Source organism: Solanum verrucosum, unplaced genomic scaffold, assembly GCF_900185275.1.
Source record: "Solanum verrucosum unplaced genomic scaffold, falcon-dt-bn FXZP01000251.1, whole genome shotgun sequence".
Lineage (NCBI taxonomy): Eukaryota > Viridiplantae > Streptophyta > Magnoliopsida > Solanales > Solanaceae > Solanum > Solanum verrucosum.
Genome location: NW_026020453.1, coordinates 412,421 through 434,595, shown reverse-complemented (window position 1 = coordinate 434,595; position 22,175 = coordinate 412,421). Strand labels below are relative to the sequence as shown.

At 32.3% G+C, this 22,175-nt stretch overlaps 1 pseudogene; it reads left to right on the top strand.

Annotated features, from left to right (window-relative positions):
- The window catches only part of LOC125808612 (terpene synthase 9-like), a 40,441-nt pseudogene extending 22,003 nt beyond the window's left edge, over nucleotides 1–18,438 (top strand).
- Nucleotides 18,439–22,175: the final 3,737 nt, after the last annotated feature.

The window sequence follows — 22,175 nt, the reverse complement described above, 5'->3', positions numbered from 1 at the left end:
CCACCCAAGCACCAACCCCCGCCTTTCTTTTGGTTTTGACTTTTCAAGAATAGACAAATCTAGTTAAGGAGATTACTACTAACACGCAATATTGTATTAAGTATGATATTATATTATAATCTTTACTCAAATTACAAATAATCTAGTTGGCATTAATTGATTAATCGTATACGTATGTACGTATTACGTACATGCATGAGTACTCGAAACACGAGCACGTGTCCACGGGTGAATTAATTCAGCAACCTAATTAAATAATTAAATTGACTAATCCATGTACTAATCATATATTTTAAAATAAACAACCTCAAGCATGACAGAATTAACATAAATAAGTTAGATTAGGCATTGTAGAGTTCAATGAGACACTATAAAACAGCCACACCTTATCTGTAAAGTATACAAATGACTTGTTTTGAAAGTGATGGGCATAAATATATGACCCTAACCTCCTACTCCCTACTTACCCCCCCCCCCAAACAAACAAACCACCCACCCACCACCAAAGCATATATATACATATATGATTATTTATGCTAATATATAGCTAGAGTCAAAAGTATAGAAAAGTGGACTCTTGAGAGTCACTTATGGACAAGTTCCTAGTAAACTCAATTATGAAAGAATATAAAAATCACTCTGTTTAATTGGATTTGATAAACATCATATTAATGAGTGGTTTCCACTTCACAAGTTGTAGGAAGAAAAAAATAGTACAAAAAGAGAGAAAAAAAGTATATAATTATGTCAATGTGGGACCTCTAGGATAAAAGAAACTTTTATTTGGTTTTTGCTTTTATTTATTTTCTTTATACATGGTGCATGGAATTTTCAAATCACATCCCATCTTTCATTGTCTGATTTTTCAATGGTTTAAAAATATCAAATTCTTGTATATAAAATCAATAAATGGTTTTTGCTTTTATTTATTTTCTTTATATTGATGCAAACTAGACAACCATTAAAATTATCAAAGATGTGTGTAAATTTCTAAATATTACCTTCACTAAAATATTTTAAAAAAAATTCCTTTCACTTCATATTATTTGTTTTTTTATATAATTCTAGTTCAAAACAAAGGTGTTTACCTGATCAAGAATATATTACTAATTTTGTTTTTTTCCAAATTTAACCTTATTTACACCTCAAATCCGTATTGTCTTTATATAATTATCATCTTTTAAAAAATACAAATTTAATTGTGGAATATTTAATAAAAAATCACTTTTATTTGATTTTTGGGGTGTATAGGGGGTGGGAGGGGGGGGGGATTAATGATTGTTAAGTAGTTGAGGTACAAATTTATAAACGTGTGAGGTGACTAAGTTGTGGCAAGTTGAGGACCACCATCCTCCTATTTTATTTTATTTTCATTTGGTTCAAAATTATTTTATGGACCCATACCATATGAAAACAACAAAAAGAAGGAAAAATATTGCATCATAACTTTTAATCAACTTGCAAATAATTAATGTTAGAATGGTTTTCTAAGAAAACAAGGACACAACCCTGGTTTTGTGTCTAGCACATTGATTAAAATATACATAGTTTTGAGGGGCATATTCCTAATTCTACATATGCATATACATGGAATTGAATTCCATTCTTGATTTTTCTTAATAATAGGGTTAAGTACATCTGAATTGGTTAATTAATTGATTAATTAATTATCTCAACATGCATCAAAGCAATTTGATTTGCCACATTCATCCATAGGCTCTCCCATTTTATAATACCAAATTAAATTAGTTTATATAAGCTTTTGCATTTAACTTATTAAAGCAAAATGGATTTGACTACACACTTGTTATGCTCAATATATCATAAAACAGGCTTAGATAATATTCTTATAACTCAATAATACCATGTTATAGTCACGAGAAAATATATCCTAGAGTAATAGCTCAAAATACGCATTCTCCCCCATAACATATAAGGTAGTTTCAAAGAAATCATCAAGTTTCCAAATCATGCTTCTAAAAAAATATACGCAAGTTATATGAAGGTTAAAGTCTTCATTACCTTGAAATCGACAAGCTTCCTAAACTCGAAATGTGCAGGACTTTACTTAATTAATAAAGGAGGCTTGCGTGTCAGGCGTTCACTTTTTTTACTGTAGGATTTGGGTGACTTGCTGGGTGAGAATGATAGAAAGAAAGGGTGGGAGACAACCATGCATGGTACTTCTTGATCATGTCTCCAATGGGACAGTTGAATTAGAGACTCAAGAATATTGTTGAGTTGGACGAGTCAATAACTTGAAGGCGTTCAGTCTGTTTCTTGAACAAGAATCACAACCTGATCACGTTACCTTCACCACGATACAGACTCCAAGTTTTTATGACTGAGCATGTAGAGATTTATCATCAATATGATGATTGAAATGGAAACCAGAAGCATGATTGGGATCATCATTGTTCAAGATAATCAAATCATCAATAATAGTAACGTAAGCATGAGAATATTTGGTAGTATCGATAAACCAGATGGCCGCAAGAATGAAATCTGGAATAGAGGACTTGTAGTATTTCTCGAAATCTGGCAAAAGCAAAATACCCCATAACATAATTCGAATGGAGGTTGAATGTTGAGCCCATGATGGCTTCGCGGGGGGGGGGGGGGAGGGTTGTGGTTGCGAGCTGGATTTGCCATAGCTTACGGCTATATAGCAATGAGAGGGTCCCAACAAAGAGAAAAGTAAGGATAACAAGCACTCCACAAATAATGAGCGCTCCGCCTGCCAAGCAGGTGGCAAGAGCATTGGGAAAGTTCTTGGTAAGCCAACAACCCAGTGTACCGGGCGGCACACTCAAAGAAAGGGAGCATTTGAGCAAGTATAAGAAATTGGTCCCACTCCGCTTTTTTACTACGGAAGGTCAAATCAATAATCAATGGAAGTGGGGGTTCTTCTCTGGTCAATATTAGATTAAACAGTATGAGGTCATAGCATAAACCTCTTATTTTTATTAATTTGATTTAATAAAAGAAAAGATTGTATATATAGTTCCTTACCGAGACAAACTGTCACGACCCAAGTCTACACCCTAGACGTGGCCGACACTCAAGAACCATTGCTGGTCCCCAAGCGAACCCTCATCCTGGTTGACTACAAGCAGAAGACTAACTTAAGCATTCAAAAGCTTAAAACTGAAATAAAAGTTCATAAAACTTAAATCCAAAGAAAACTTTGTATAAATAAAATAAATACAACTCGCCATAAAAAGGCAACTTTAGTCTTTAAAATATTTAATAAAATAAATAAATAGTACAAACTTCTCAACTATATTGACTATCTATGAAGCCTCTAACTGATAAAGATGGAAGTCGGGACAAGACCCACGACATCCTGACTAAACTGAAAGGTAAATGAAATCCTCCGAAAGCAAGGAGACTCACCATAGCTAACTCGAACTCTCGGATGTATCAACGAAGCTCCTGTTGATGATCCTGAATAGTTGTGTCTGCATCATGAGAAGATGCAGGCCAAATGGCTCAGTACGTGGAATGTACGAGCATGTAAGGGAAATTCTAAAGCATAACATAAGCTTGAAACTTGATAAAAAGGAAACATACTTACCTCTTCTCAAACTTACTCAACTCAAGGAATACTCAAGGATATTCAAAACTACTCAAACTTACTAAACTCAGTAGTACTCAAGGATAAGATACTCAACTCAGAGATTAGATAATCAACTCAAAGATATGATATTCAATTCTAGGTACTCAACTCAATATAAAGCAACAATACACATGCAATATATGGAAAGCTTTATAAAACAATAAAAACAACTTAGTTCGTTAAAGAAAATGCAATAACAAACTCAATTTTACTTATATAATAAAGTAATATACACTACAAGAAAATGGGTCTTTAACGAAAGAAAATTAGGTCGCTAAAAGTGTAAATCCAGTCGTTATTAGTCACTTACGACCGGAAAGAAATTGGTCGTCTCCCGTCGTTAGTAGCTCCGACGTTAAAAGTAGACGACCAAATTCTAGTCCGGTCGTTAAGAAATCTTTAGTGACGGCATAAAAATTGGTCGTTAGATCTCCTTTTGCGATAACATTTTCCCTTCGTTAATTTTTATTTTGGTCGCAGATAACTTTAGAAAGAGATATTATAGGATCTTTTAGAGACCGGAATCCTTTCGTTAATTTTTATTGATATTTTAAAAAAATATATTATTAAATGAAAATTAGTTATACGTTTTGTCCCTTATGATTGATAATTAAAAATCATTATTTCATATATGTAATAGTACAAAATTTCGTAATTTATAAAATAGAGTCAATAATATGCATATATAATTAAATATAATGCATGGTTGATAATATATATAAACATGGTACGTAGTTAATTACATAAAACATAGAGGTTTTAAAAATCCTACAAAAAGAAAACTAAGAGTCTAGAATATATATGTCGAGATCGTAATTAGTATTTTTAAGCAAATAGCCTACATAATAAGTATTGTAGGTTTAATAAAATTCTTGCACTTCAACTTGGTTCATCTGCTAACTTCTTCAATTATTTTTCAAGTCACTCCAAACTTGAAAATCCTTCGCGACTTCATATTCTTGATCATCTGTTGCAAGGGATAAAAGCTTGCATTAGTTAATTAAATAGTTCAATTGGTTTGTTGGTGAGACATAAATAATGATTGTATAATTATTTGCTCATAAAAAAATCTAGATTGTAAGAAAATACTTTGTTTCACAAGAAAAATCAGCATTTGACATGTAAATACTTTTGACCGTATATATACCTTACCATTCTAAAAAGAGAAACAATTAATCGATGCAAGAACATTGAAAGAGGAAATGATGACTTGTATAGTAAAAAATTTGGATAATACTTTCCCAGTGTGCTAACTTGGGTGGGTGGGCTTACTTCTACATAAATTCAGGTCTGGTAAATAAAAAAATCTGGTGCATAAATGTAGAAGTTGTTTCCTGTAACTTCTCATAATGTACTTCTCTATTCGCTTTATTTTTGTATTCATATCCAATGCATCTTTGTCCAGTGTGGAATGATTTGTAATTTCCAGGACTAGTTCATCTTCTTTAATTGGACTTTGATAAGTATTCGAACTTCGAAGGGACAAAGACAATGGGAAAAATAGAAAAAATGTTCAAGCAAGGCGAGTTTCCGAAGTGCAAGTACTTCAACATGTATTAGAAATGCTCCTCTCTTAATAAATGTAAAACCTACTTTAATATGAAAACTAAGGAGTTTAGTAGTTACTGTGATCTACAATGGGAATGTTTTCGAAGCCATTCAAAACTTTGTGAATTCTTTCTAATTGGTTGATGAGTCCTAAAATCTGAAAATGTTGCTGTCTATGTGCACTTTTCATGTGATATACCCTTACATGAGCTACATAGATCCACAGAAGGTTGTCCCTTGTATTACAGTTATTGGAAACAATGTTGTTCAACAATGGCAATATGATATGATCAGCTTATACATGTTAACAAGCTTACTAAACTGAAAAATACTTCGTTTCACATTAAGAAGATAACTAACCTGTAAAATGATTCAACCAGTATTTTGTTCACTTGATGATGGTGGTGATGAAGGATCTCTAAAGATTGCACTTTCAAATATTTCACATCTCTTCTCTATGTTATCCATGCGTCTTTTCATTGATTCATTTTCTTTTCGACTCGCATTCAGTTCTTCTAACAGTACAGCCTTTTCTTTTCGACTCACATTTAGTTGTTCTAACAATGCAGCTTTTGCAGAGCTACCTCCTTTCAAATCTTTACTGGTAATCCCGCCACCAAATCCAACAACATGACTCTTGCTCTGAGGTCCGAAGCATCTCTCTACTACCTCAATATTAGTAAGTGACGGCTCAACTTGTAGTAGTTCCTGAATTTCTTCCTGTAAAGTTCAAGAAAATTTAAAGATAGTGCAATATATTAAGTAAAAGTATGTAAAATAAAATTTAAAAATGAGCATACGTATTTTTGATTGGTTTCAGGTTCGAGAAGCTTGTTGTCCTTCTTACGAGTCTCAAAGAAGATAGTCGCCATGTCCGGTGGATTACCATGCTTGCCTCCCTTCACATTCAAACAAGCAGTCATATACTTGAAATGAAGAGTAGCTTTCTTAATAGGATTAGAAGAATCACATACGTACCAACTCATAAATTATCTCTCTAATCGGCTTGCTACCCGTACGATGTGGCATACTCAACTTAGACCTGTTCATTGCATTTCGCGTACTTTTTTCCTATATTAACAACACATCAGCAACATTATGATACACAATTTGAATGGCTGGTTAATAAATATAGTGTATGTTTTGTTGGGTTGCTGGAGATCAAAGCCAAAGAACACAAATTCAAAGCAAGTATAACAAGAGTGGCCAAGGGATGGCATCATGCTAATAACTATGCTTATGCAGCTATTCTGGAGATTCATGGTCAGTATATTCACTGCTCTGCTGACAACCAAACAGATTTCCATAGTACTTTTAGTGTAGAGCGACAAAATTTATGGACAGAACAGATTTCAACTAATATGAAGGCTACTGGTAGACAGTTTACATGGACAAATAGACATGTATTGAGTAAGATTCATAGAGCCATTTGCAATGATAAATGGATTATCAACTATGGTAACATTACAACTCAATTCAAGGAGATTTTCTTCTCAGATCACTCACCTATCCATATGGAAATCACTGATAATACAAATAAAAAAAATAAGCCTTTTAGATTTCTGAATATGTTACATGTTTCGGTTTTGGGAGCCTCTAAAAATGATGAAGCAACATGGAATGGGTAGTGTGGATGATCAAGTGGAGGAATCCAACGAAAAGTTATTGGCGATCCAGTCATTGATTACTATCCAGACTAGTATAGGTTTGTAGGATACAGAGAAAGAAGCTCAATTGCAGATGAATAGATGGCTAACTGTTCAGCAGAAAATATTGAGACAGAAATCAAAATGCTATAGCTATGATTAAGGATGCCAATGGGAATATCCTACCTTAAATTTTGCAGATAGAAAATGATCTTTGACCAACCATTCCCAATCACTCTTGTCGACCCCCTCTGGCACATCTTTTAGAACCTCTCGCAATGGCTTAGACTTCATATTCATGTGTAGAGATCCTCTCCAATTGTTCCACAACCTTCTCATATGTTTCAATACATGATCTCTATGACCAATCATGTCATCACTATCAAATTTTTCCTAAAATATTTGGCAGATTTCATTAAACAAGAGACTCAAAATTTTAAAACAAATCTTAGAGACAATAAATAATCAGCAAGGTTGATACACTTGATGTGGTGGGCTGAAAACAGAGGGACCAATTGCAGGTTATGGACAAAACAGAGGGACAATTGCAGGTGATGGACAACACATAGGGACAATTGCAGACAATAGACAATTAACATAGCATAAGAAAGAGGGACAAGTGCAGGTTATTGACAAAAACAGAGGGACAATTGCAGACAATAGACAATTAACAGAGCATAAGAAAGAAAGAAGAAAGAAGAAGACGAGATAAAAAATCATACATTGCAGTCTCTTGAAATAGTGTCGCAGCAAATAAGTTAAACAAAAATAAATGTTTGGAATGAAGTAGTGAACCATTTGGAGAGAAGTCAAGAAGTGATTTACGAAGTAAAAAATATAGTTACTGTCAACCTCCCTAAAGCAGAAAAGTGATACAAGTTTGATTCTACGAACAATATTTCAATGACATTGGATAACCATTTGTAAAGTATCAGATGTCAGTTGTGAGGTACTGCTACGTAGGGTAGAGTACGTATTTCTAATCTCATTACTAAAGTAGCTTGACATTTTACACCAGGTAAAATTTGTGCAAACATTAAACTTCTGCAATATAAAATAATCTCTTACTGATATGTTACACCCAGGTGACTGCACTTTACATCTATTCCTATATGTTCTGATATATTGCAGAGAAGGTCAAATAAATGAACCAGCAACAAGATTCAAGAAATACAATTCAATTAGTAATATTCATTTAAATCCTTACAGTGACATCTCCCCACATGTGTTTCCAATTTAGCTTCTTCGATGTCTGTCCATGAGTGTACTCGCAAAGGACACATATTACGATCACGAACTAAGGAACCTAAGTGTCTCGAAAATAAAGCGTGATGATCCCCAACAACTCGATTGTGGTAAAAAGTGACTCTAAGCTTTTCTCCAGGTTTGAGTCCTGTAACAACTTTACACAAATTTGGTCCTCTAACCTTTTTTATCCCTGTCAACTTCACATGAACCTACAAGTTTTGACATATGTCAAACATTACAGAATCTCAATCTAAAAACAGTGAAGAAGTTCTAACAGTTCAGAGAGTTAAATACCTTCTTTACTTATCTGAGTGTCTTGCATCACTTCAACTTCATCTTGAGGAAGAGTAAGATCATCTTCCATTGGATCTAACCCCAAAGAAACACGATTTTTTAGAATCTTTATTTTTTCCATTCAAAGTTCTCTTTTCAGCACACCTTCTCGGAGAGCCCACATATGTAAAGCTTTGTGCTCGCTCCCGTGCTAATAAAACATTGAAATAAACTCAATCCACTAATAACAAAATGAATTACCTACTAAAACAGAAAAGTGCACTTTACTTTAGGCTAAGTGAATTCACCAGAAAAGATTTTCTTTGACAAAAAAAGTATCAGCTTTTTAGATGCTGGAAGAAATCATGTGATGGCAAAAACATGAGAATAGTTGTTGCTGAAGAGAATAGAAGTGAGTATATGGAATTAGAGAGTATAGCTGCTCGTAGATAAATAGATACAGACACTGCCACAACAACTAGCATTTAAAGAACCACTTATTCCATCACGTTACATGATTACGAAAGTGATTTTTTGAGACATAATATGACCTGGAAAAGTAGCACATGCTAAGAGTTTACTTGTAGCTCAAAATTGATACACAGAAAAAAATAATCCCAAAAGCGAAATGACATTTCATTCACATGTTAAAGGAAGTCTCCATATGCATAAGACCGTAGAAACTCAAATATGGGATGCAGGTAAAGAGCAACTGCATCTATATAGAGAAAACTGGTTTTAACAAGATACCTTTAATCTTTTCTAGAGCACATACTTGGACTACTGCGTATATAAGACCTTGTAAAATACCTGATTTACTTCTCAAAGCCTCTTGCATTGCTTCAAGATCATCATGAGGAAAGGAAGTATCATGTTCTATTGGATTAAAATTAGGTTGCCTAATGATCTTAGTACTTGCTGGTACATTCATATCAGAAGATACAACACTATACCCTTTACTTTTTCCAATCGAAGTTCTTTGTACAAAAATACTTCCTCTGGCAGAACCCACAGATGTAATGTTCTTTCTGTTTTCCTTGCCTATAATAAGAACATTACAAAATCTCAAACTCAAATAAATAAAATAAATCTGTATGTTTAGAAAATAAAATACCTGGTATGCTTCTCATGTTCTCTTGCATTACTTCATAATCGTCATGAGGAAAGGAAGTTTCAACTTCGATTGCATCAAAATCAGGACAAACGACATTAGTCTTTTGTGGAATGACATTCTGATCATATATGGCAGAATTTAGACCTTTGTTGTTTTCAATCATTATTCTCTTTCGATGCCTTCTCTTACAGAGCTCAGAGATGTAAATCTGTTTCCTCGTCCCATTACTTCAAGATCATCACGAGGAAAGAAACTATCAACCTCTATTGGATCAAAACCAGGTTGCATAAGGTTCTTATTCTGTGCTAGTTCATTTTTATCAGAAGATGGAACACAATAATTTTTTCCAATAGAAGTTCTCTGTACAACATTACTTCCTTTAACAGAGCACGCAGATATAATGTTCTGTCCATTCTCCTTTGCTACAATTCAAACATTATACAACCTTAATCGTCTAACAATAATAAATTTTTCATACTAAGAAAATGAAATAAGATTAGAAACCTGGTTTACTTGTCACAGTCTCTTGCATTACTTCGAGATCATCATTAGGAATGAAGTTTCATCTTCCAGTGCATCAAAACCAGGAGGGACGACATTAATCTTCTGCGCAACGACATTTTGAGTATATGTTGCAGAATTTAAACCTTTGTTGTTTCCAACCATTGTTCTCTTTTCGACGCTTCCTCTTACAGTACTTTCTTTAACAAAGCCCCCAGATGTAGAGTTATGTCTGATTTCCTTTTCTGCAATTCAAACAAGTTAATCATTATAATCAATAACCTGATTTCTTCTCTGAGGCTTCTCCATACATGATTTTCTAAAATTAATCAACTTGAAAAAACATAAATTTAGACCTATTCAAAATTACTATGGAAGTGCACTTTCCTAAAGTTAAAACTGGAATCAACTTAAACAAAACATCCTTCAAAACTATTCTAGATCAGAGAGCAGGGACAAAATGGAAATCCACATTACTATTTGGAAATGACAGTATCTGTTTACGCAAGAAACTCAATGTACAGACATCTGTAGCTTGAGAAAATAAGACATAATCGCCTAACAATATATATCTATAGCTTGAGAAAATAAAATACAATACCTAATTTGGTTCTCATAGTTTCTAGCGTTATGTCTGTTTGATCAATCAAGCTTCTCTTTTCAGCAGTTACTCTTACAGAGCCCATCAATTTGAGGCTTTGGCCTCGTCCCCTCGCTAAAACACCAGGTGGAAGGAATGATTGCTTAAAATTCTTTGAACTTGATCCCATTTCAGACTTCTTAAATTTGAAGGATTCATGTCATCCTACCATAAAATCCAACAGTAGAGTACTATTAGAAAAGTATCTTTTAGGATGCATATTAACATAGAACAAATACAATAATAGTTAGGATAAACAAAAAAAAGCTAAATTCTACGACACATTTTCTCTATTCATTATGTACAAAGTAATAAGAAGATATTATTATTGGATCAACCTTTATTCTCTCTAAGTACTTCAACTGATCAAAGTTACGTAAAAAAGATTTAGAATATGTACATGTAATTGAAAAACTATAAGTATCAACTATTCCAAACCTGGATGAGTTCTTTTTCTTTTCCTATCAATTGAATAATGTAAATCCTCGAAATCATTATCATTCTTTTGCATATCATCAAAAGTATCACGAGGCAGAAACTTTCGCACCACATTCCAGCCTTTATTAGAATGATCTCTAGCATAAAATACTTGTGATGCTTGATTGGCTAACACAAAAGGCTCATCGGTTTTCAAAAATCGTTGGGGGGTTAACACTTACAAAGTCATATTCATCCATTTTAACTCCCCTTTCATTGTCATATACATCAAACCACATACATCTAAACAAAACCAGCCTTCTCCCGCCAATAAATTGTAGTTCAAGAATATCTGTCAGATCGCCATAGTAATCAATGATTTTACCTTCTTCATCAGTCTCACCAGCAACAACTATCCCACAGTTTTGTGTCCTCAAACCTTTATCGTAATCTTGTACATGAAATCTATATCCATTAATAATGTAGCCTTTGAATCTTGTCACATATTTCATTGGACCACGTGATAATGTGAGTAAATCTGCCATTTTCTTACTTTCGTCATGTTTGCTTAATCCTTCAATCTATCATGATTAAGAACATAGTTTAGAAAATATTATCTATATGATTTGAAAATAAAAGTTTTTAAACAGTATTCACCTTTCCTTTAAACCAACTGATGAATTGCCTATCAGAATTTTTTTCAGAGGAATCGCCTGGAATTTGAGAAAACTCTCTATAGAAGAGGAAGCATAATAAGAAATAAGGAATTAATAATAATTCTGAAGAAGTGATAAGATGATTATTTTGAAAATTCATTACTTACTCGAGAAATGGTTGAACTTCATCACAATTCTTCAAAATATAAATATGTGCTTGCTCTAATTCTTTTAAATTAAGTAGTTGTGTCTTGCCACCTTTTAAAGCTCTTCCAGGTTGACAGAAAATCATTAAACCTCCATCAGATTCTAGAGCACCCCCATCATAGTTTCGTTCAAGGAGATTAAATTTTGTTTCCATTGTATGCAAATACCTTGAACATAAGGTTGTAAATTCATTAGCTATATATCCCTCTGCAATAGATCCTTCAACGCAAGATCTATTACGAATAAAAAGCTTCAAAAAATATAACCATCGCTCCACTGGATACATTGATCGGTATTGAACAGTCCACCAATCATAGCCTCATTAGCTAAATGAATTGGCAAGTGCTCCATGACATCAAAAAAATGCAGGAATGAAAACCTTTTCTAACTTGCATAGAGTTTCAGGAATTTGTGCTTCTATTTGTTCCAACTCCTCAAGTTTTAAGCACTTTGCTCCAAGAAGATTGAAAAACAATGACAACTCAATTAGCGGCTCACGCACTTCAATGCATAGCATACTACGTATGGCAAGTGGATTAAATGTTGAAGAAGAACATGACAATCATGACTTTTTAATCCTGAGATTTTGTGATCTTTCATATTGATACAGTGAGAAATATTTGATGAACATCCATCCGGGAACCTTTAAATCCTTCAAAAAACTTAAAACTTGTGCTTCTCTTCAGGAGATAATGTGAAACATGCTGTCAGTAAGTCATATTTTTCTCCATTTCTTTTTGGATGTAATTCTTTCATGATCTTCAATTCTTGCAAATCCAAACGACTACTCAAGGTGTCTTTTGTTTTTCCTTTGATATTTAAGATTGTTCCCAAAATATTATCACATATATTCTTCTCAATGTGCATCACATCTAAATTATGCCGCAACAACAGAGTTTTCCAATATGGAAGGTCAAAAAATATACTCTTCTTATTCCAATTATCACCTCTACTATCATGTGATACTTTAATCTTCTTCTTTTGATCATTTGTTAGAGGTAACCCATCTAAATCAGCCACTTGATCAAGTGTGTCCTCACCAGATAATGTATTTGGAGGTAATCCCCACTCTGCAGTACCATCAAATGACTTCTTATCGTTCCTCCATTTGTGATTAAGGGGAAGAAAGCGTCTATGACCCATATAACACTGTTTTTTACCATTTGTCAATCTTTTTGAGAAAGTTTCTCTATTACAACATGGGCAAGCCAATTTTCCTTTTGTACTCCAACCAGATAAATTTCCATACGCTGGAAAGTCATTAATGGTCCATAATAAAGCAGCATGCAACGTGAAATTCCGTTTAATGGACGCATCAAAGGTACAAACTCCAGTTTCCCATAATTCTTTTAATTCATCAATCAAAGGTTGGAGATAAACATCAATTGCATCTCCGGGACTTCCAGGACCGGGAATAAGCATTGACAAAATAAAATTTTCCTGCTTCATGCATAACCATGGTGGTAAGTTATAAGGAATAAGTACCACAGGCCAAATACTATACGGAGTTCTAGAACAGCCAAATGGTTGAAAACCATCACTAGCAAGTCCAAGTCTAACATTACGAGGCTCCATAGCAAATGATTGATGCAGTTCATCAAACTTTTTCCATGCTTTTGAATCGACCGGGTGCCTCATAATTCCATCATTAGCTTTGTTTTCATGATGCTATCTCATTAAAGGAGATGTTTTTGAGGACATAAACAATCTTTGAAGTCTTGTCTTTAAAGGAAAATAGCGTAAGATCTTGTATGGTATCTTTTTCCCCTTTTTTAATTTTAGATTCCCCATTATGTTTATCCTCCTTCCATCTAGATGCGCCACAAATTTTGCAAGAATCAACAAACTTGTCATTCTTCCAATATAGCATGCAATCATTCCTACATGCATCGATCCGATCATATGAAAGCCCTAGGCTTTTAATTAGCTTCCTTGCTTCGTAATATGAATCTGGCAAGTTTGATTTATCAGGCAACAAATCTTTCTTTAACATCTTCAATAACATATTAAATGAGTTATTACTCCAACGACCAATACTTTTAATATGAAGCAATTTCACCAACGTAGAAAGTTTTGAAAGTTTTGAACCTTTGTACAGGGGTTGATCAAAATCCTTTAAAAGACTATAAAATCTTTTTGCTTCAGGATTTGGTTCCTCCTCGAGAACATCATCATCGCCAATATTCATATTATCTACATTATAAAAAGGATGTAAATCTGTGAGAATGTCATGTATTTCATCCTCCTCATGATCCTCGCCAATTTTATCATCGTCATTTACAGATTCAGAATCTGGTTCTTCTGTCTCACCTATCGTCTCTCCATGGTGATACCAAAAGGTATAATTTTGAATTATTCCATGTACTATTAAATGTGATCTAACAATCTCTCGTGTTCGAGACACTGCATTACAACATTTGACACATGGGCATCTTATTTCATTCGCTTCCCTCAATCTTGTAAAAGTATAATTCAGAAAGATTTCCACCCCATGTATATAAGCATCATCAAGTCTATTATGAATAAGTTGCATCCATTTCTTATCAGGTGCCATAATATTATCTAGAAAATAAAATATGGATCAAAAGTATTTCAATACAAAAATTAAAAAAACGAGCAACAACTAAAAATATATTCAAAGGCCAAGAACTAATACATTAATCAAACAAGATGGAGAGGGGGTTGACAAACCTACAAAATAGTGGCATCTCATGCACGCTAAGATACTCGAATAATATAATCACTTTTTGGAGTATTTGACTAATGAATAAAGATTCTAAAAGCAGATACAGAATGGTAAAGGCTGAGGTGTTTTGTATCAAAGATGAAATTAAAAAAAAGGCTGATTTTTGCAACATCGATTTATGCACTTTGGATAGAGAGAGGAATACGAGAATATTTCAGAACAAAGCATCTACCAAAGAGATATCACTCCATCAGATGAAGTTCTCAATATGTACAAAAGAGATACACAGCCATCGATTATTAAGTTTCATTTGTTCCCTATGAAAATACTGTATTAGCTGAACGTAGGTAGAATGTTTATCATCAAATTTTTGAATTTGTTCAAAATTTTGAATCTGTTTTCAAGTAGAGTAGGCTACTGAGAAGGGACATAATTTTGTAGTTTGCCCTCATATTGTAAAGCTCACTGGAAATGAACAAAAAATTGCTTTAATTGTCAAAAAAAATTGGTGAAGGAGTAGAGAAAATATAGCCAACAAGAAGCAACTTTCCCACTTATACCACATATGTTCATCTTTTGAGGTCTAACCCATCAATATAGAAGGAAAAGGAAAAACATAAATGGCCTCAAAGAAGCTAATCCACCATTCAGTCTCTTAAATATAATAACATACGAGTCACATAGGCTACTACTTATTCGGCATATCAATAAAAATCATAAGAAAGAACAGATGAATAGAATGAAAAAGAACAATTGATTTAGTTCATACATATTACATAAAGAAACACATATTAGACAACATTGAAATTCCTAACCAAGCTTCTTTGATGGTTAGGAAGATTCTTAACATGAGGAATATTGGGGACAGCAGGAGATCATAGATCAGGTAGTTCAAGAGGGTATATTTCAGATCACTCGAGCTTTTTAAAACTGAGAGGAGATATCAGTAAAGTACCATGAAGAGACCTAAAATATTATATTATGGCTGAACCTAAACAGGTGTTCATACGGTGTCTCACATTACATGAAAAGCTATGAACAATCTACTGCAGTGGGGAATGATATTGGGTCGCACGTGTGTATTCTGCTAATCTATGCCTGAAACTAATGGCCATCTACCAATCACTGCTTTGTTTAGCTCAATCTAGATTAATTAGAACATTGTCGATTTATATAAACAATCAGGCATATACGATGAGTAAGAAGTACGACACAAAACAGATTGTTATTATAAAAAAAATTGATAGAATAAGAACATAGACCATCTCCGATCTTTATGATTAATCTGAACGACTTGTTCTAGCTGACTTCTGGGACAATCTTGCAGCAAAAGAATGATCGAAAAAAACAACTCATGACAGAACAAAGACTGATCAGTCCAAGTTAGATGATTTTAAAAGTTGGTGCTGCCGCTAAAAATCAAATCGTCACATCTAGTTTAATTTATAATTTGATCCAGTTTGAGATAAAGAGCAAGCATGAGAAACCATTCCAAAAGCAATCTTAGCAATCCTAATTATAGCTAAAAACCTACCAGCTTCCCGTTTGATCTACAAGACATTATGTGGCTGACTTCTCGAATAGTCTTACCAATCAAAAACAGATTACTTGAAGTTAGATGGATGTAAAATTGATGTTGCTGCTTAAGAAAAAAATCAACACATCAGTTCCTTTTAAAATTAAATTTCACAAACCAAAAGTAAGAATGATCAGACGACATATAGGACACCAAAAACAAATTAAACGTTATAGAATACAAAGAGGTCAAGAGTTTTGGCAGAGAGAAGAGAACAATCACTTACTATTGATTTTGTAGAGGAGGAATTTCTCAGTTGATTTGCAGATTTGATGCTATCGATATCTCTGTTTGAAGGAGAGAAGATGAAGAACTGCTCCTTAGATTCAAAGTTATCTATGTTCTCTCTTATGAACAAAGAAAATTGAAACCCTGCTTTGCGCCGTGGATCTGATGAGAAACGTATAAGTTCAGAAGAGGCCAATTATCTCTAAATAAACTGGAGGGAAAAATTTCAGAAGAGGCGCCCTTTTTCCTAAAGTTATTGGTAAATTTAATTTTTAACCCAAATATAATTTACATACAATAAATGCTAAAATAAAGAAAACACAATATATATATATATATATATATATATATATATATATATATATATATATATATATATATATATATATATATATTTGGATTAAAAATTAAATTTACAAATAACTTTAAGAAAGAATTAATTAAATTTTTTTAACGACCGGAATAATATTTTATAACGACTAAATATTTATCCCCTCGCTTATAATAAATTAAAAACTACTTCTACCGACCAAAAAAAAAAAAAATTCGTTATAAATACACCTTTTACGACCGCATATATGTCCCTACGTTAAGACATGGTCGTTAAAATACACTTTTCTTGTAGTGACTCTTTGCTTAACTTGAAACTTTAGTCTTAAAACAAAGTTAAAACGTTTGTTAAAGACTTTTGAAAATTTTAAAACTATGCTTTGACTTGCTTCTTAACTTCTAGACTTGGCTCTTAACTTCTCTTGACTTTGATCTTAACTTTTGTTGAATTGGATTATGGATTCAAGGTTCATGATCTCAAGTTTATGGATGATTTCATGATGTTTGGATGTACCTTAGAGTGTTGAAATCAACTAGAAAACATAAGTACATTGCTAAGGAACTAATACGGAAGAGTGGGGAAGAAATGGGAAGGACTGGCGACATTGGCGCTCTAAGAGGCGCGGGGCGCCAGAGCACAAACTTCAGAGCTGAAGTTGTGGTGCTCTGGCTGGCGCGTCGCCCCAGAGCCCAAACTTCAGACTCTGAAGTGGGACGCTTTGAGAGGCGCGTTTCCCCAAGCCCTTGCCCAGAAAACTCTGACTTTTCTCCTTCGTTTTTCATCTCAAAACCCTCTAATTTCACTTAGTTCTTTCCCCAAACACTTAAAATCACTAATAACCTCAATATACAATAGATTCAAACCAAAATTACACCCAGAAACATGAATCATATCGCAAGAAACTCCAACAACACAACCCACAAGAAATTCAACGAAACTTTCAACAATATTCATCAAGAACTCAATTTCTAACATTCAAAGACTTAAATTCTCTGAATATAATCATGGTTGGCGGATGGACGAACTAACCCAATGCTATATGATCTCACATACCTTGTAGGGATCACCCCTGATGAAATCCACAAGCGAATCACGACGATCTTGACGGGTCTTGAACGTTCTTCTCCTTTCTCCTCTTCTCTCAAAACCCTAACTTTTTTGGTAAAAGTGTAAACTGATGTAACTCATCTTAGATCCCTAATTAATAACCAAAAACGAATTAAAATAAAAGGGTAAGGAAAAGACCAAATTACCCTTTAAAAATTCGGATAGAACTTTCCTTAATCCAACAACCCAACTTCCAAAGGGTATAACTTACTCATACGAACTCGGAATTGTGTAAACTTGGCAGCGTTGGAAAGATCATTCCAAGGGATTTCCAACCATATCTGGAACTACACATAACTCATCCTGAGCTAGGGGTTATGGCCGTTTGAAGTTGACCAAAACTCAACTTTAACTTACTTTCAATTTTCCAGATTTCCTTTCCAGATTTTTAAACTTCATTCTAGTTCTTTCTAGTTGCGAGGTGTTACATTAAATTTCAGAAAGAGGTCACCAATGCATGGAAGGACATAGACATATAATTCTTCCGTCCATTTGAAAGACCAATGTTTGTCCTTGAACGAGTTCTAAATTTCGCACGTGTAATAGACACGTTATATAAAGAGGAAGATGGATACACAAACGCCAAAGGCAAACTTAAAAACATGATCAACTCGATACTGACATAAGCTATCAAAATATAAATAGGCGGAATGAGATGAGAGACCCTTGTACTTGACACCGTTTGTCACCTAGACACTTCTACTCTCGAATTTATCAACTGAACACTTAAAGTAATTAAAACACACTATTTTAAACCCCTTTGACCGTTGACTAAGCTTATGTGGCATTTTTTTGCTGAATCAGATCAAGAACGTGGTTACACACGTTTAAAAGCAAGTGAAGACAATTATTTAAAATTTAAAAATATTTAAATTAAAAGAAAAATATAAAATTTAAAAAAAAAAAAGAAGAAGAAAACTCCATTCCCAATATGTTGTACATTTCTTCTTCTTCTTCCTCATAATTTCACCCATCACCACACACATCTTCTTCGATTTCTTCCAATGCTCTTACACACAATTCTTCCTCTTTCTCTTCTCAGATGCTTCCTATCATTTGAGAGTTCTAATGATTGGGGAAAAATATACTTATTTAGAATTTGGTAAAAGGGAGGGGAAAAAAGAGGTTCTAAATTATGAAATAGATGTGGATTTTAGATGGATTTTTGAAAAACATATGTTTGATTCTTTCTAAATGTAACACAATTTTATTGAGAGCATCTTGGAAGAGTTTTTCTATAATGACCCATTTTTGGTCTCCTTCTCTTCTTTCTCTCATCCTCCAATTTAGTCACTTTATTTCTCACCCCCACTAAAACAACAAAATTTATAATAAAAAACATAACAAAGCTTTGCTTATCTCTAACTAGTGAACTTATCTCCGCACGAAATAGACTATATGACCCGTCTTTTTTCTTAAATAATTTTTACTTTACTTAAAAATTAATTTTGACTATTAAAAATTCAAATGAAACCTCCATGTTTAGAATTTCAAATAAAATGTTATTTGGTCTCATTTGTGAAAAAAATATAACAAAACACAACTCTGATTTTAAAAATTTATAGTAAAATAAAAAATATTTAATTTCTAATTATATATGGCCAAATGCCCACCAAATTCATGATTTATTTTTTCTTTCTTTCTAATACTCGAATATTAAAACCATCAAAAAATATAATCAATTTTATTTTCAATATTTCTTTCAAACGTATAATCTAAATAGAAGAAATGATAATATACATAAAAGTCTTTTTTCAAAACTTAAGTTTTTAAATTCTAAATCAAAAGTTACATAAAAAACATTATCTATATTTTGTTTTAAGTAATTATGAAAAACATGCATAAAAATAGTTTGTTAGCAAATCTTTGACTATATATTTCTTCACTAAGTTATCTATTTATTTAATTAGTCTTTGCTACTGAAGAAATAATTAAATGAAAACATGATATCAGGAGATTTCTTTAAAAATACATCTCATTGTATCGTCCAAAAAAAAATATAAACACAAAAATATATTCCATCCGATTTTCTACTAAGTAATGTTTTTTGTGAAATGTTGATATTCATTTGGTGAGTAGATATAAATATAATGGTATTCAATTGTTTTAATCAAGTTATGAAGTTTTTAAAATTTTCAAGATTCTTAAATGCATAAAGTAATACTAAAAACAAAATAATATGTTCAATCTATTTGAGAATTTATAGAAAAGGCAAACGGGCAAGATATATATGCTTCATTAACGCTTAATTTTTTCCTTCCAAAGACAATAGAAACAATACATATCTTAATGTGTATGGAGCAATGAAAAAGCATTTAAGTCTTACAAATATAACTATTCTAACAATTCCTATAATCATACTTAAATAACATGAATTAAGAAAACTCATATGCATGAAATTATGTTTCTTCTTCTTTTTTATGTCAATTGAATTTTATATCGAACTATGATTCTTCTAGATATTTAATTAGTTGAAATGTGAGTGTCATATATTTGTGGTGATTTTTTTTTCTTGTGTATATGTATTTTTATTTCTAATAATTAATTTTCTTAAGAACTTTTAATCTTTCAGTGAAAATGTACTATATTGAATAAGGAAATTATTTGCAGGCAAACGATAAAAAATCTATAGGTAGATATTTCAAGTATTTTTCTTTTGGATATTTTTTGTGATCATATCATCTAATTTTTAAGAATTTAATTGAGAATTTTCATTCATTAAAATATTAAACTTGATTGAAATATTCAATGCATTAATTTGTAAGACTATCATTCCGATTATGTGTGAATGAATTGTATTCGTAAGAACAAAAAGGACATCACAATAGAGATTTTTAAACCAGAGATCTAATAATATATGATGAGGAAAAATATATAAAAAAAATTAAACTACTTCTACAATTATATGTTATACTAAGCTAAAAATGCATAACAACTTAATTTTGTCTTTGTGTCACTACATGATATTTTTTATTTATACTATCTATACTAAAGCAAAAAATGCATAACAACTAAATTTTCCTTCGTGTCACTACATGATTTTTTTTTTATTTGAAGAATTTTATTCTTTAGAACGAATATGATATACGTCAAACATCAATGTTTGATTATTATACAAAGAGATCAATGAATATTGGAATGAAATTAATCGAAAAATAAATATTATGAATAAAATATATAAAGAAGACAAAATATATCAAAAGATGTGAAGGTAGGCATACAAGTATCAATACATTTATTTTTGTGAAGGTAAATACAATTAGATATAACATTTTAACTTTTCAAGAATGAAAAGATGTAGTAAAACAAAACTAAAAAAGTAATAATATAAGTGAGAAAATAGACAAGAAATGTAGAGAGACAAGAGAGAATTTTTTTTATTCTTTCAAGTATATTCAAGTGTTTTCTAAATCTTCAAGAGCATAACACATCTTCAAGACCTCTATTTATATTGTTATAAGAGGCATACAAAAAGATAGTAATAAACATGATATTAATTATTGAGAATGTGGGGAAGATTAAAGGGTGTGTAAGATAAATGAGGAGATGGTGAATGTGTGAGTATTATTACACATAATAGTGAAATTATATATTGAAGTTATGGACATCCACATTAATATAATATATTTACAACAAAATATAATTATATACAAATAATAATTATATTAAAAATGAGGAGAAAATTTAAAAAAAATGTCCAAAAAAAAGGAGAAGAATAAAATAGAAATGGAGGTCATAGAGAGGTGTCACATCACCTTATCTATGTTTCTCCTTTATATATATATATATATATATATGATTCCTCTTTAACATAAATATTCACCAGGAAAGAAAAAAAATGAACGATAACATAAAATCTAAGTAGCAAAATAGATGAAAAATATGGCAAGAAAAGAAAAAATTGAAAGAAATCAAGAAAGAAATAATTTTGGAGATTAGTTTGAGATTTCTTTTTAAAAAATATTATTTGTAATAAAAAAGACGTGGCAATATATAGCTGATGTGAATAGTGAGGTGGTATCCACATCAGCGTGATTGAGAGACACATGATCATAGGGGTTTAAAATAGTGTGTTTTAATAATTTTAAGTGTTCAGTTGACAAAGTCGCGATTAGAAGGGTCCAGGTGACAACGGAGCCAAGTATAAGAGTCTCCCAGGTCATTCCCCATATAAATATAATGATGAAATTGCACTATTCATCATTCAAGTATTCAGAGCAAAATAAGTCATTTAATAAATTGAAGACCTTTAATATGCTATTCATAATGTATGAGCTGTTAATTCTTGGGGAATGTTTGAAATAAACAATAGTTGCTTTTAATTTATTAAGCAAAAGTGTGGTTGGTTTGTCTTTTTTCTCTCATGTTCATTTTTAAA